General features: G+C 40.1%; 1 protein-coding gene across 1 annotated transcript in view; it reads left to right on the forward strand.

Annotated features, from left to right (window-relative positions):
* TMEM117 (transmembrane protein 117) overlaps nucleotides 1–14979 on the forward strand; it is a 179468-nt gene that overhangs the window by 145021 nt on the left and 19468 nt on the right. The window lies entirely within an intron of this gene.

The following is a 14979-nucleotide window of genomic DNA, read 5'->3' on the forward strand; positions in this document are numbered from 1 at the left end:
CCAAAGCTCTGTGATAAATTATGTCATTTGGGCTGAGGTAAGGAAGAGGAGCATGGAAGGTCCATGACTGCTCTTAGTTCTAGACATGTTAGACTGTTGAACTGAAGGTCAGCAAATAATATGAGAAGAACCAATGGGTCCATCCTCTCCAATATATTATTAATTCTGCCAGCAGAGAGCGTTTCTGAGACACTCAGTTCTCTTTAAAAAGCTATCTATTACTTGAGTAATTATCATAGAGGTGGCAGTGATGGCACTCAGATTTTATCACTGCTGTACCTGGGCTTGAAAGGTGCGTAGAGTCCTATAGGTGATGTCCACTACTGTTCAGTGCTCACTGTGGTTCATGGTTAGAACTGAGAGGATAAGAAAGGAAATACTCTTTTTCTCATAATTCTGCTTTTCTCATAAGATTTCTGGTGCTTTGTTTTCTCTACCTTTGAATTTTACATTTTGTTTGATGTTTCAAAAAGATTCAAGAGAATGTATAATAAATTATTGTACTTTATAGAGCTGTGATGAAAGTATGAATGAAAATGTATCAAGCTATACTGAATTTGACATTGCATGCAGGCTAGAAAAACAGAGCTGTCTTCATATAAAATAACTGTTAAACCATCCTTTTGGCTTTGAAAAATGAAATCCCAGTATTTTGGAGTTGCTGAATATAGAGAAAAATCTTAAGTGAAACAGCTTGGCCTGAGTACTCTTTCATATTTTTATAACACAAAGCAAGAGGCTCTTTTAATTGCATTTCTAAGTGATATTTGTAGAATGGAGTTATTTATTTACTTGAAGTTATTTATTTGGACTGTGAAAATATGTTGTCATGTTTTATTTAAAGTGTAGTTTTAGCATTGCTACTGCAATAATCCTCTGTTGAGAGAGCAAAGTATTAAATCACATGCAATCACAGAATGGGCCAGGTTGGAAGGCACCAGAGTGGGTCACCTGGTCCAACCTCCCTGCTCAAGCAGAGTCACCCTAGAGTACATTGCACAGGGCTGTGTCCATTGAATATCTCCAGTGAGGGAGAGTCCACAACCCCTCTGGCCAACCTGTTCAGAGCATGGTCACCTGCACAGGAAAGAAGTTCTTCCTCATACTCAGGTGGAACTCCCTGGGCATCACTTTCTGCCCGTTGCCTGTTGTCCTGTTGCTTGGTACCACCAAAAAGAGCCCTGCTCCATCCCTTTGACACCTTCCCTTCAGATACTGACAGACATTGATAAGGTCATCTCTCAGATGGGAACTTAGCAATAAGGGCAGGTGACCAGTGCCATGTTTTTCAGATGAATCAGAGGAGATGGAAATCTGCCTTCAAGAAAACTGCTGACAGATCCAGCTCCATTTCTGAGGCAGGTTTTACAGGGAGGAGCCATACACCCTGGACTACTTTTGTCAGAATTATGCACAGTGTTTCATTCCACTCGGAGTATGTTGCTCTTCCTAGCAGGTTTTAGGCACGCCTGTCAAACAGCATTACAGAAACGGGTAACCATTTTGAAGACACACTTGTACTCAGCTAATTGTGCAATGTTTGCCCAAGAATCCTGCTGTGAGGGCTGGCTTTCTTGTAGTGTATCTCCTGTGGCCTGCAGATCTCTGAAGGAGAAGGGACAGGTTCAAGTGGGGTGACTTTGGGAAAAACCTTTCTGTAGCAAGTAATAGATTTTCCTTCCTGCAGTCTCTCACACAGTAAAGACTCCCCCCTCTTCTTTTGTCCTTCCTACATCCTCATCTATCTATCTATCTATGGATTGTGGAAGTGTTCTTTATCAGTACTGATGTAAAACATTCGAAAATAATCCTGAAAATAAAAGTGAATTAAAGGAGTAGAAAGGAACAATTTTGACCTACAGCTTCATTTTATTTGTACTTATTATGGAATTCAAGTGACCCTATTCAATTCAATATACCTGAGTATATTCCTAAATACTATTTAACCAAAAAAAGTATCATGTTTCTCATGCCTTTATTGGCACCCTGGCATTTCTTTGTAGTGGGTTAGATGTGAATCCTTCTTTCCTATCCTAGATTTTTTTTCTTGAATCTGCCTCTACAGCTCCTACTTATGGATTTATAGCTGCATTGAATTCCTCAGTCCCAAAGTACTGGGGTTTTTTGTGGTTTTGGGGTTTTTTTTTCTTTGAGGGTCACTGCTTTGAATGATATCAAGTCTCTTTCCTTTCAATTTTGAGCACAGAACACGAGCTCTACTGAGCTACACTTTCCATTAGGCATCTGTTTTCTCTTGATTTTCCTGTCTCATCTCTCTGTGACTGGTAACAAGGGAGAGAGTTATTGTGTGCTAAGAGGGACTAGTTAGTGTGGTCCCAGAAATGGCCAGCTCAGGAGCAAGCACATAGAAATGGAGTGTCCTACAGAGGGAAATGTCCCTGCCCATCTCCTGGCAGGCAAGTAAGGCTCTGAGTAACCAGGGCATGGAGCTTCCACACCTCCTTCACTTTGTTGCTTACTGAGGATAAGGCAAAGAGGATGGAAATGTATTACATACTTACAGATCAGAGAATGAAATAATGCTTTGGCAATCCAATGATTTTCGTTTAAAGGAAACACTTTAGAGTTTAATGCAAATGTAGGTAGTGTTAATGTAAAAGGGTGATAAGGGGCAAAAAGCATTGATATGAGTAATTAAGACCCAGAAGTTTCTGTTGAAATATTTCCAAGATCCAGCAGGATATATAAATTCCTTCTAAAAATCCTTGAAATGTTCTTTTGCCCCCTTGCCAGACCCCACTATAAATTTCAGTTTATTTCTTCAAGTTTTTCACTTACTTTGGGACTAAGAAAATTATAAGCAAAATTATTTTCTGCTGAGAAAAGGTGGGTGTATTTTGTCCCTTGGTGCACATTATACACCTTACCATTTTAACGAGCTGTCTGGTTTTTCTTGCAGTGTTACCATTCTGTGCTTGTCTAGTTTGATAACTGGCACCATCATTTTATGTTGTGGATTTTATTGAACAAGACATGTGAAGCACAGTATTTTTAAGTACATTTCATCTTTTATACTGATTGCAGATGGTTAAATCTTGCTTGGGTGCATTATATTTATCTCAGGCATTATAAATCCAACTCCAGTGTTTTCTTTAGCCACTGTAACTTGGTGTATTGTGATGACCTGAATCCTCTTGTGCCAATTTATACTGGCTGAGGGCTGAGCCCTTTTTTTAGCTCTGTCACTTAGTTCCTCATTTGCAGAAGAGGAACAACTGTAGTTCTTTTCTTTCACTATTTATGTGATTGTCTGCTTCAGCCCCCAAGGTGCTCAGCGAAGGAGGCTGACTTGGTACAGCTTCTTGTGTAATCAGGCACCAGTCCCAGCTGGAGCCTCATGGCTCTGAGATGACTAGACACAAAATGAATTAGCTGAAATAGCTTCTCATTTGTCACAGTCATTCCCTTTTACCCTGACAACGGGGACATGCCATACATGTGACACTGAGGCCCTTCTTTGGCAGTGCAGATATTTGCCTGAAATAACAAAGCAGTTGTCTAAAAGTAGACCCAGCATTTTCACATACTCCCCCTGGAAACCAACATATCCAGCCCAAATTCACAGAAAAACATACACTCACAGGAACAAGAAAATCTGGGAATTGTTTGCCAATCTTTCATGGGACTATTTTCATCTTTAACAGCAAGGAGAGCCTTTTCGTAGATTCTGCTGTAATCAGTGTGTGGTAGGCTTTGTTATTGCTGGGTGTATGTGTAAGAAATGTTGCGTTGCTTAAGAGTATATTGGAGTGATTTATGTTGATATAACAGTAATGGTGGCTTTCAGATAATTTCAGCTCTCCACAGCAATGCTCTGGAATGTATTATTTGACTGTAGAAATCTGCTTTGTTATGAGCGTTACACAGGTTTTTATATGAAAATAAAAATTCTGAGATGAGGCTGAACAAATTCAGCTGCTTTCTAAGCGACAGACTTGCTTGCAATTTTTAAATGCAAGCAATGAATTAAAAAGAGAAAGATAAACCTCAGTTTGCCATCATTAGACAGAGCACTGCCTTGGCAACAATTTTTATGCCCATCCATATCTTACCTTTAGCTACATGGCATATTGAACATACAAGACTGTACAGAGCATACGGATCCACCTATCATTAATACTGAGTTCAGGTAAGAAGAGGGAGCAAGAACAGCTTGGTTGCTCTTAATCAAACTTTAGAGGGGAAAAGAAAGAAGAATAAGCTTGAGATTGTTAGTCTAGCTGAGTTATTTCTGTGAAGCTGATTGAATGGCAGATGTTTATACTTCCTCAAAATGTTTGAAGCCTGTAATATGAAATGTTAACAAAAAGACAATTACTTTTATTGCCTTTGACTTCTTCTAACATGCTATAAAGCTTCTGGTTTTATTTGTATAACAAAACAGACATATTTAATCACTGTCTTGAGATACCAAATGCATTAGATATTTTTACATCTGTTAGAATCCAGACTTTACTGAGCCCATCAATAAATAATTTTTTTCCATATGTATAGAGGAGGGGAAGTATTCCCTAGTGCTTTTGGTGATTTGAAATTATAGGTTATGATGGTTTCTGAGTTTCAACTACCATTTAATTACTCAGCTGTACTGTGTTTGGCATCATGTCCCTGTGGGTCATAGGTGTAGTGTAAGTGTGGCCTTCAGTCAACCAGGTTTCTAGTTTCCTACACGTCAGAAGCTAAAAAGTTTCCTTCTTCTGGAATCTGACCATGTTTGCTTCTCTGTCATGTAATGATTTTTAGAGAAAGGAGGCTCCCCAGAATAACACCAGGTCTGACAGATAGATTGTGCACCAGCACTACATAACACAGTGTAATTTCTGTCTTTCCCACTGGAGCAGCAAAACAACAAAATCAACATGCCTATAGAGTCTCCCAAATAGTCTCAGTAGTGTCCTGCAGCTGACTTTGGACTGTACTATGCCTCAGCTGGTCCCCAAATAATTAACCTCTTCTTTATTTCTTCCTAGTAACCAGATAGTATTTGCAATATAATTTTTCATTCAGATTCCTTGGAGCCCTGCCTGAGCCAATGGTGCAGTAGGCACATCAACACGTCATCACTCTTGTCAAAATGGTATGAGCAGAGACAAAGGTGATGCTGCTCAAATTGGGAGAGAGCTGTAGTTTTCACCTCATTCTCCCCAACACTTTTTTGATTGCTGCAGTAGCCAGCAATGCTGAACTTGTCTTGATACCTCTAATGCCAGAATGACACAGCCTCAGGTAGTGTGTGATGGTGCCATGTGCTTTCATCTCCCTCTTCATTAGCAGAGAGGGCAGCCACAGGCGTGGAGGGGACTATCCATTAGCAACCAACGCAAGTTGGAGCTGTCAGAGCCTCTGAAATCAGTCACAGCAGGCATGGAATCCATTTCTCCCTGGATGAAAACAGCTGAATTAAAGAGCTGCATTCAGGACTGGCTCTGGGGAAGGCAGTGTGTGTCCTAAGGCAGCCCAAAGCTGGGGGTTGTTTGAAGCACTTATGAGGACCATAAGGGAGAAATAAGCCCAGGCCCAGCAGTCATGGCTGCAGCTTCAAGCCTGGCCACCTCCAGCTCCTAGCAGACATTTGCAAGCAGTTCCCTGTCGCTGCAGTAAGATCATGGTGGCAGCAGGATAGTCCTGCTGTGCATGGTGACACATCAGCAGAGAGAAAGATTTGAAACTGGCTTAATCCCCTGCAGTGGTGTCCCTCCATCCAGCAGCACTGTACGGTGCACCAGAGCGCAGGGGGAGGCACAGACCAGAGGCAGCTGCTGGTGGTCGTGCCCCACTCCGGGGAAGTACTCATGGTTTCAGTGACCCAACCTTGGCAGGGCTGCTTTCCTGCTGTGGCCAGCCAAATTTGGCCACCACCTTCAAGAAGCTTTTACTCTGTCCTGGCCAACTCTGTTTCCATCTCTTTTTCAACGATCGTAGAAGCCTCTGGAGCACTGCACTTCTCAGTGAATTCATGGCTTGCACCCCTGCTAGCATTAATGTAGTGATACAATAAGTCAGAAGACTGCATTGTAGTTGTTCTGGCTGGTAATGGTCATTCTGTCTGTGATTTTATTTCATCTTTCAGGAGAGACATTGAAGCTCTTTCTTTCATATAAACCCAGCTTTGATTTCACTCTCCATCAGTTCTCACTGAGCTTTGCTGTGATGTTGTTTCCCGCATCACGTACCACACGAGGAATTAAATGATGGAAATTTGTGGCTAGGTAATCCATTCTATTGCTTGTAGATGAAAATGAGAAAACAGTGTACATCACTTTCTAATGTATCTCACTATGGATTTAAGGATATAATCCTATAATCCTCCTTGGATGGCTCTTTACTTTTAGTTTCGCTCAGGTGGTTTTTGGACTTGACTATATACAATGTGCAGCATGCATTTGGTCTATAATGAAATTTCATTCCACTTCAGAACTGTGTGCCCAAAGTGGAGAAACAATTCTCCACAGCAGCACTGATCCCATCTATAACACACAATCTGTTAAGGAGTAGGTGGCAGAAAAGACGTGATTAAGTGATCTGCTTTATCAGACAGCTAGAGTTAGAGGAAACCAAGAAGATTTTTGCTCCATGTCAAGAGTGAGAGTGTACATTTTTATGATGCTGATTTGGCTCAGTTTTTGCAGACTGTGTGTTGGAGAAAGCTGCCCAGACTTCCCAGACTGTGCTGGGTGACATTTCTGAGGGCAGCTTCTTGGTGGTGTCCCAGCCGCCTGCAACTGCCGCCTCCCAGGCAAGAGCTGCAGCACGTTCTTTTGGCTCCAAGTTGTGCTTTCATCCTGACCTTAAGTTGAAAAGCAACAGCTACATCTTCTGAATGAATGTTAAATACCCTTGGGGATGTTTCTGGCATCTGGGCCAAACAATTACTGCACTAATCTAAATTACACAAACTCTTACTGTTCCTCAAGGTCAGGCTGCAAAGATTTTCATATCTGGACAATGTGTTCTAAATACAGGGGATTAGAGAAAGAAAAGCATCACACAAACAAGCCTAATATCAGAAATGAGCAGATGATAATTTAAGCAAGATGAATACAGTGACATGTAAAAAATGGTGTTAAAAATGTGACAACACCACTGACGCTGCAGAATCATGCATTCAGGAATTAGGAGATGTCAGAATTAAGTCACCAGTATAAACTTTTCACCCCTATTTTGTCCGTGCATTGTGATACAATCTTTAATTATCTGTTCACATTCCATTTTTCCACAGGACCTCTCTCACTTGCTGCACTGGATGAATGGTGTTCACTTAATGAGAAGCTATTTGATATTTTGGTTTACCTTTTCTGTGCAGCCTGTGGCCCCAGGCCTTACTTACTGCACATGATTGGAACCTTGATATGAAGATGAAATCATTCATTTCCTTGTGGACTTTTTTTGTGACACTCATTGCTGTATTTCCTAAGGGCTTCTCAAGCATTAATAGATTTATCTTCACAATAGCCTTCCCAACAGGAGTATTATTGTCCATTATTGTCCACATTTTATACTGAGGCACAAAGAAATTAAAGTCAAAGGGCCCCTAATTTGAGATGTCTGAGGACATTATTATGAAAATTCATATTATTATTTGTCTCTTATCTGAGCAGTTACCTAATTGAGGGAGGAGGGTCTAGCATATTATTTCATCAGTAACAGACAGAGCCACATATTAACTTGATGTAATCTTATATATTATTATACTGACAGCCCTATTTCTCTTGTAGCATTCAAACTATTTTAAAAGCAATTTTTTTGCTTGCTTTGAATGATGCCTATAACTGTGTCAAATATCTAGCTCCATAAAAAGTCTGGTTACTTTTTTATGCTGATCTTAAAGGAGTACAATTCAGTCCTATCTGTATAGTGCCATGCACTACAAGACTTTTGTTCTCCCCACGAGTATTGTGTCAACTATTCCCATTCTCAGGGGTGATATATTCAGGTCCAGCTCTTGTTAGTTTCAATACCAGCCATGGGCACTTGTCACTTATACAAATCTAAGCATAGGTAGGGTGGGAAGGCAATCCCACAGGGAAAAAATAATTGTTTGGTTCTAGAAATTCACTTGATATCTCTTAGATGTCTCGTAGCAGCATAGGTTGAGAGAGGTGTCATAGCAGAGCTGGTTAAATTCAGTTTCTCCTAGCAGCAATGACTTCTGTAACAGGAGGCAAATGTTTTCACATCTGCTGCTGTCTCTTGCATTTATTCCCTTCTTCCCACACACTTTCCAGCTTGTGCAGCAGATGCAGAGTGCAGGAGAGCTACAGGGGTCTCTGTCACTATATGTTTCCACCTCACAATCATAAGTTAGATACTCTTTAATGAAAAAAAGGTTGTTTCTTCTGGAACAAACTCTTTGTGATCCCGTAATTAAGATTGTACCATGCCTACCCACAAGGTACAGATAACCTTAGTTTGAGTTCTTGAGTCTTCACCACTGAAATATTCAGGCAGATGCCTTAATGCCAGACTTTCTGTGTGCATAAATCTGATATTTTTTTTACAAAATGATAGCAATCTCAAAATCAAAAGCCTGCCATATGAATCCAATGTGTCTTATCAGGTACTGGAACTTTTACCTCCCCTGCAGGGATGTTTGCCATGTGAGCAACTGCTAATAGCAGTGTGTGCTTTTTCTTCCAATGAGACAGTTCATAAGAAAGGAGAGAAGTATACTTTGCCTCTGGACTTCACATCTGCTCGTTAACAGCAGAGAGTGGTGATAATTCGAGGCATGGTGACCAGGCCAAACTCCAGAGCCAGTGTGGTACTGACACTTTCTGATCACATCCCCAAGCATGGCTTTTTCCTTCCTGTCACTTCAAAGTCCTCTCTCTGTGTCTCCTTTTTTGCCCCCATCCTGGGTCCTCCTTGTGTCCAGTTCTGTGACATATCCCATTATTTATATCCAGTTCCAGCTCTAAGTCTTCATGTCTCTCATTTCTAGGCTCCATATTTAGTCAATCCGACTCATCTACCCTGCTGTTCAAACCAGAATCACTCCTTGTCTCCCTTCCCCCTCTCCCTAATTCGGTCCCTTTTTCCTTAACCAGCTGATCCCAACCTCCTGCTCTCATCCCTACCCTCTTGCCCTCATTCAAGTCTCTGCTCTCTTCCCCCTCCTATTGTGTAGTCTATTCCAGTTTTCCTAGCAAACCCTTGTGTCTCTGTGGTCATCTCCTTTCACAGCATGACCCAGGCTGTGTGGCTGCACATGGAGATGCCAAGCCTTCTGCTCAGCCTCTTAGAGATGGCTGCTGGGGAGGGAGGAGGACAGGTTTTAGCATAGAATAATCTAGGTAGAATAAGACCCTTAAGATCCAGTTATTAATCCAATACAGCCAAGTCTACCACTCAATCTTATCCCTAAACATCACATCAAAGTGTCTTTTGCATCTCTCCAGTGATGGGGACCTAATTGCTTCCCTGAGCAGCCTGTTCCAGTGCATATAATACAAAGTTTTGCTCTGGCTATGTACAGCTTGAAAAAGGTCTAAATATCTTTACTTTCAAAACACTGCTATGTTGTGCCATGTGCAAAATAAAAAGACAAAAAAATTAAAATTAATTTCAAAAACTAGTCCCTGCTACACTCAGTCTCAGACCCAGAGCCAAATGCCTTTTTGCCTCCATCTTCCCTTAGGTCCAGATGCCTAGCTCAAGCTGTACTTGACTAGCTGCAGCTGCACACAGTGTACTTGGGATTAGTAATTAGAGGAGAGCTGGCTCTCTGTCTCTTGGCTGCTGTGCAGGGCCACCTCAGTCCTTGTTTGAGTGCAGCTCAGAGTCCTGCCAGCAGCAGCAGCAGCAAAAAAATGGGGGTGGAGACAAAGGGGAGATGGAGGATGCTCTGTCTCTCTTCTGAGATTTGCAGTTTCACAAGAGGTTGATGCTCGAGGAGCGCAGGGACTCTTTGGCATGCTGAGTGATGCGCAGTTTGGGAAAATGCGTATTTCTGAACCTTTAGCTAGATTCCTGCAAGTATGAAAATTACTGACTTTTCAAAGGTACCTGAAAGTTTTTCAGTTTGGGGCAGGTATTTACAGGGAAGCAAGAGGCACATCTCTGACGCAAAGTTACTCCCTTGCTAAACTGTATGTCTCCACTTGAGATATCTCTACAGACCAAAGCAACTTATTTTCTGTTTGGTCTCACTCTCAGAAGTGATTAAATGGTGCTAGTTGAAAATGTCAAAACCCTAAACCAGAAACATAGAACCAAATAGGAAAAAAAAATGAAAATAAAACAGCCTGAGGTGCACACCAGACATGGGCTGTGTTCAGACCAAGCAGTTATATTTGGAAAAGTTATAAGCAAATGAGGTCAGTATGTGCACAAGCCCACTTGCATGATAAGCAGCAGCACTGTGATTTCTGGCTTTTCTATATGGCACCTGCCACGGTGGTAGCTGGGTGCTCTTGTGTATGAATTCCTCTAGTGCCATTTTTTATAGCAAAATAAACCTGAAACCACTCTCTTTTTATACTGCAAGGAACTTCCTGCATTTCTTTCAGTTGCTTTTATAAAACTTCACTAAGGGCTGAGTTTTCTCACTCTGTTGCTCTGTGGGAGGGATCTGGAAGGAAGAACAGCTCCCTTGACCTGCTGAATTTCAGACCAGCAGAGGTGAGACTTTACCCAGCTCTACACAACTGTGCTCCAGTATCCTGGCTCCCTTTTTAGCCTTCACTGAGATGGCGGCTCCAACTTGACACAACTGTGTTGATTTGCAGACAAAATGCCTGGTTCATATTGGTGATACTCAGAGTCTGAGCAGAGTTGTTATCTAGCCACTTCCATGCCACTATTCTCAACCTAAATTTTATATTCATTTTTCTAGCCATAAAAATCTTGCTTTTCCTTTACATAGTGCTTGTAGGGATAAGCAGTTTTGAAATGTCCAAAAAAGTGGAAAATTAAGTTTTTGTTCTGCATACAGTTGTGGAAAATAAATTTCTACAGTGTGTCCCAATGCAAATATACACATTTGTGAGGTTTCTTCTGCAAAGAGCTCTTCAGAAAATATTGCTCACTGGGACAGTGAGAGTCAATCTATCAGGACAGTATTATCCAGCAAATGCATTTTATCTACTGTATCAACTAATGGTGTTCTTTGTTTCTAAAAGGTGTTTATAAGAATTTCCAGATTGCTACTGGAAATTAAGAAAAGTGGTGAGAATCTTAAAAAAACTGTAGCTAAACTGCAAGTTCTGTTGGGGATAGAATAACTGTGTCTGTATTGCCACACACAGAACCATACAGGCTAGATGAGCCTTAAGGTTGCATAAGAAAATTAAATGAAATTATTACTGTGTTTTGTGTCTAAATCAAAGATTTCTGTAACATTAAAGTTAGAATGAGAACATGCACTTAATTTTCCTTAGTGATTTAGTTCCAAAAAGGTAACACATTCTGGTAGAAATCATTGTGCAGAATCATACTCATAAGAATATAAATGTAGATATCAGTTATATGATTGGTAATTGCCCTTATATCATGGAAATCAGTGAACATTTTCAGTGCTTTTTCAGGGAAGTAGAATGTTGTCATTAGTGCCAATTAAGTAGCAAGCCTCTAATAACTCTCTTTTCTATCAAAGAATCTGTTTCAAGGGGCTTCACTCTCTTTATTTGCAAAAGGATTTCCATGTGTCCAGTATGAGTTCATAGGAAACAATTAAGTATTTAGAATTAGGCATGAGGCAATGTAGACTTGAATAGTATGTTTATCAGAAGGAAATAGTACTGCTTGCTTCTTAAATGATTGCTACAAGAGTTAAATGAGAGATATTTTCCTTGAATTTTGACTCAGCATTTAAAGTGAAAAGTTTGTCTGCTGACTGCAGGAAAACTCAGAAGATAATTGGGAATGAGAGGCAAAAAGTGTATGAATATTTTAGAAAAGAGCATTCAAATACTAATACTAGTTCTTATTTTGAGTTTCTAACAAAAGGCTTGGTCATTCTAAGTGACTGTTAAGGAGTAGTCAATACTTTGATCAATCTCTATATTGGTCAAGAATACAAGACAGGAAAATGTTAAAATGAATTTTGTCATGCATTATGTATCCCCCTGTGCTATGTTCCTATAGGAGCTTGTAATCTTCTATGGCTCACTTGAGCAAAAACTTTAAAAGAATTCTTTTCTGGTCAGTGGTTTTTGTAGCCTTGATCGGGGAAGTCTCTCATTTGTGAATGAGATTTGAAGTAGAAAGACAATGAGCTGGAGCTTTCAGGGCTTTTCAGCATTGCAAGGTCTAGTAGGGTGTCTTCACTATAGCACATGAGAAATTTTTTTTTATTAGTAACTTAGCTTTTGAATTTTTGCTTGCAGAATCTAGTGAAATTGAATTTTGGGCAGACCAGACCATTTGGCCGAGCTCTGCTGTCAGGCATGCTGATGCAGACCAATAACCCAGTAGTCTTCAATTTCTAAATAGTACATTCCTGTAATAATAACATGCTGTGTGGTTCAGCATTTTTTCTCTGCATTGTAACTCTCCAATTCTGATTATAGATTCTTTGACATTGCAGTAGTACTTGTTATAATCTGGTTTGCTCCTATTTCTTGCATATTTGCATATCTTGAAGCCATGCTTTGTACATGTAAACTGGAAAAACCTTAGGAAAAGTGTACTGTGTCTGAGGAGACATCAAAGCAATGATCTCTCTTTTCTTTTAAAAACATGGCAGCAAGCCTGTTGTTCTCTGGGCTCTAATTGCATTTTCATAATTAACAGCAGAAGTACCCAGCCAAGTCAACACATAGCAGGTAGCACTGCTACAGGCCAGGACATCCCTAAATATGTTTTGTAGAGCATTTCTCGTGTACCAAAACTGCTACATGTAAGTGTGCAGTTTCTCTCTATTCGTTATTTTGGTAAATGGAGATTGCCTGGGACCCTCTGATGAATAATGATATGTTTGAATGAGCACAGCCACATCAGTAGCAGACATTTGTTCTGTAGACATGTTAGGAGAATTATAATTGATGCCTTTTTTTATCACTGAATGAAAGGAAGATAAAAGTGCTGCTATAAACTGAACGTTGGAATAAATTATGTAAAATACATAATTCGCATAATGACTGTCCCTTTATAAATGTTCGTATTAAGTAACCATATCATTTGGGATAATTCCTCCTTGAGGAATGCTGTGAAAGAACAGCTCATTCATTTTCTTGACTTGGTGAATTGTTCTAAACCAGCTCCTCTGATGAGAAAATTGATTTAACATTTCTTTAAACTGTTGAAAACAATGTTTGAATTCTATACTTTCCTGTTCAGAAAGTTTCACTAACTGTGTCCACTGTTATGGTCTTGACTAGTTAAACTGGAACTCCCCACAAAAATCCCCACACACATCTAGCTCTTGCCTGCCTGCATATACACATGCAGAACCTTGCTTTAAAACTCTACCTGCCTATTAATCAGACTGACAGAGTAATCACTCAGTTGCTGTAATGTAGCTCCCTTGGTTCATTGATGGCAGTAATTAAAAGTTTTGGAGTTTGGAAGTTTGGAAGCCATGCACTTATCTGCAGGCAAGATCCTGTGTCTGTTTACTGCCCACATAACAATGTCTCTGAGAACAGTCAGCGTGTCATTTCCCAAAATTTTTGTCAGGAAAGTTCCTAAAATTAAAAATATGTACTTATGAATTAAGTCTATCACTTGCAGATGTTAGGGAGAAAGTTGTGGGAGAAAAGACAGTAAAGGGAAAAGAATTTAAGTGTTATTGTTTGTGGCAAAAATTAGATAGATACAGTGTTATGCGTGTAGATGAAAGAGCAAAATTTCTGAAAAGGGAAATAGTGTAAGAGACCAACTTCCCCTCCAAGAAGAGTGGCTCATGGGGCACTTATGATTTTCCTCAAAGACAATTCTCTCTAATAGAAATTAGCAAGTTGTTTTCTAAAAGTAACATCAGTAGGAAGGGGGGAAAAGAATTTCTTGCAGATGAAAAGTAAACACTAAATAGAAGGGTTGCAGGAGGACATCCTTCAAGAGCGTCTGTTAGTTTTGATAAGCTTCTGCCAAGAGCTTTATATATGGTTTCTTATCTACACTGAATTGCCAAATCTTTTGAGCTTGTCCACCCTTCCACCCTGTCTCACCCTGTCTCATCTGTCTTTTTTTTTTCTTTTTTTTTTAATTTTAATTCAGCCTTAACTTATGGTCAACATAGTTGCTATATTTAGATTCAAATCTCACTAGGAGAACCCTTCAATTCATTGCATACCACCAGCCTTTGATTTTGTCTTTGAGACTCGAAAACACACTTCAATAACATTTTCTCTGCTCCTAAGGATTTTGATGGGAACAGTTTTGAAATTCAGACCAAACAGTTGTGTTTGCCAAGACCAGGGCGAGTTTGTGCAATTAGAACTTGGTTCACTGTGTTTTTGACAAGCTCTCCCAGGAGGTTTCTAAACACTGAAAACCTTTTAGGATGAAGTTCATGTTTTCTGCATGTGCTTGGCAAAGGCAGATATATTGCTCTCGTATAAAAAGCTGAAATTGCATTTTTCCTTTCTCATGCTCAGGAAGTGAGTTTTGCATTGGGCATCAGAGAGGAGGCTGTAGAAAAGAGTTATCTTCCCTAATTTTTATTCACATTGAAAACCATCCTTTTGGGTTATGATATTGTTTATTCTCTAAGGGATGTAATTTATGTATGTGTAACATAGAGTACTAGCATCACTACCTCAAGGGATAAGAAAATGAATGGGTTTTTTGGAGAGGGGAGGGCAGATAGGAAAGAGGGAGCTTAAGCAAATAATTCTGCAACTATTAAGTGGCATGCACTCTCTCTAATCAGAGGATATGCCATGTCACTGAGCTGCAGAGAATGACAAATGTAATGCTGTGCCCTCAGTGGAAGATACACTGCCGTTATCCCAGCCGCACACTAGCTTTGTGTAGCCTCTTATTTGCCAAAAATGATAAAACTAGCAGGCCTGTACT

This window comes from Fringilla coelebs (genome assembly GCF_963513975.1).
Source record: "Fringilla coelebs genome assembly, chromosome: 5".
In the NCBI taxonomy this organism is placed as follows: Eukaryota; Metazoa; Chordata; class Aves; order Passeriformes; family Fringillidae; genus Fringilla; species Fringilla coelebs.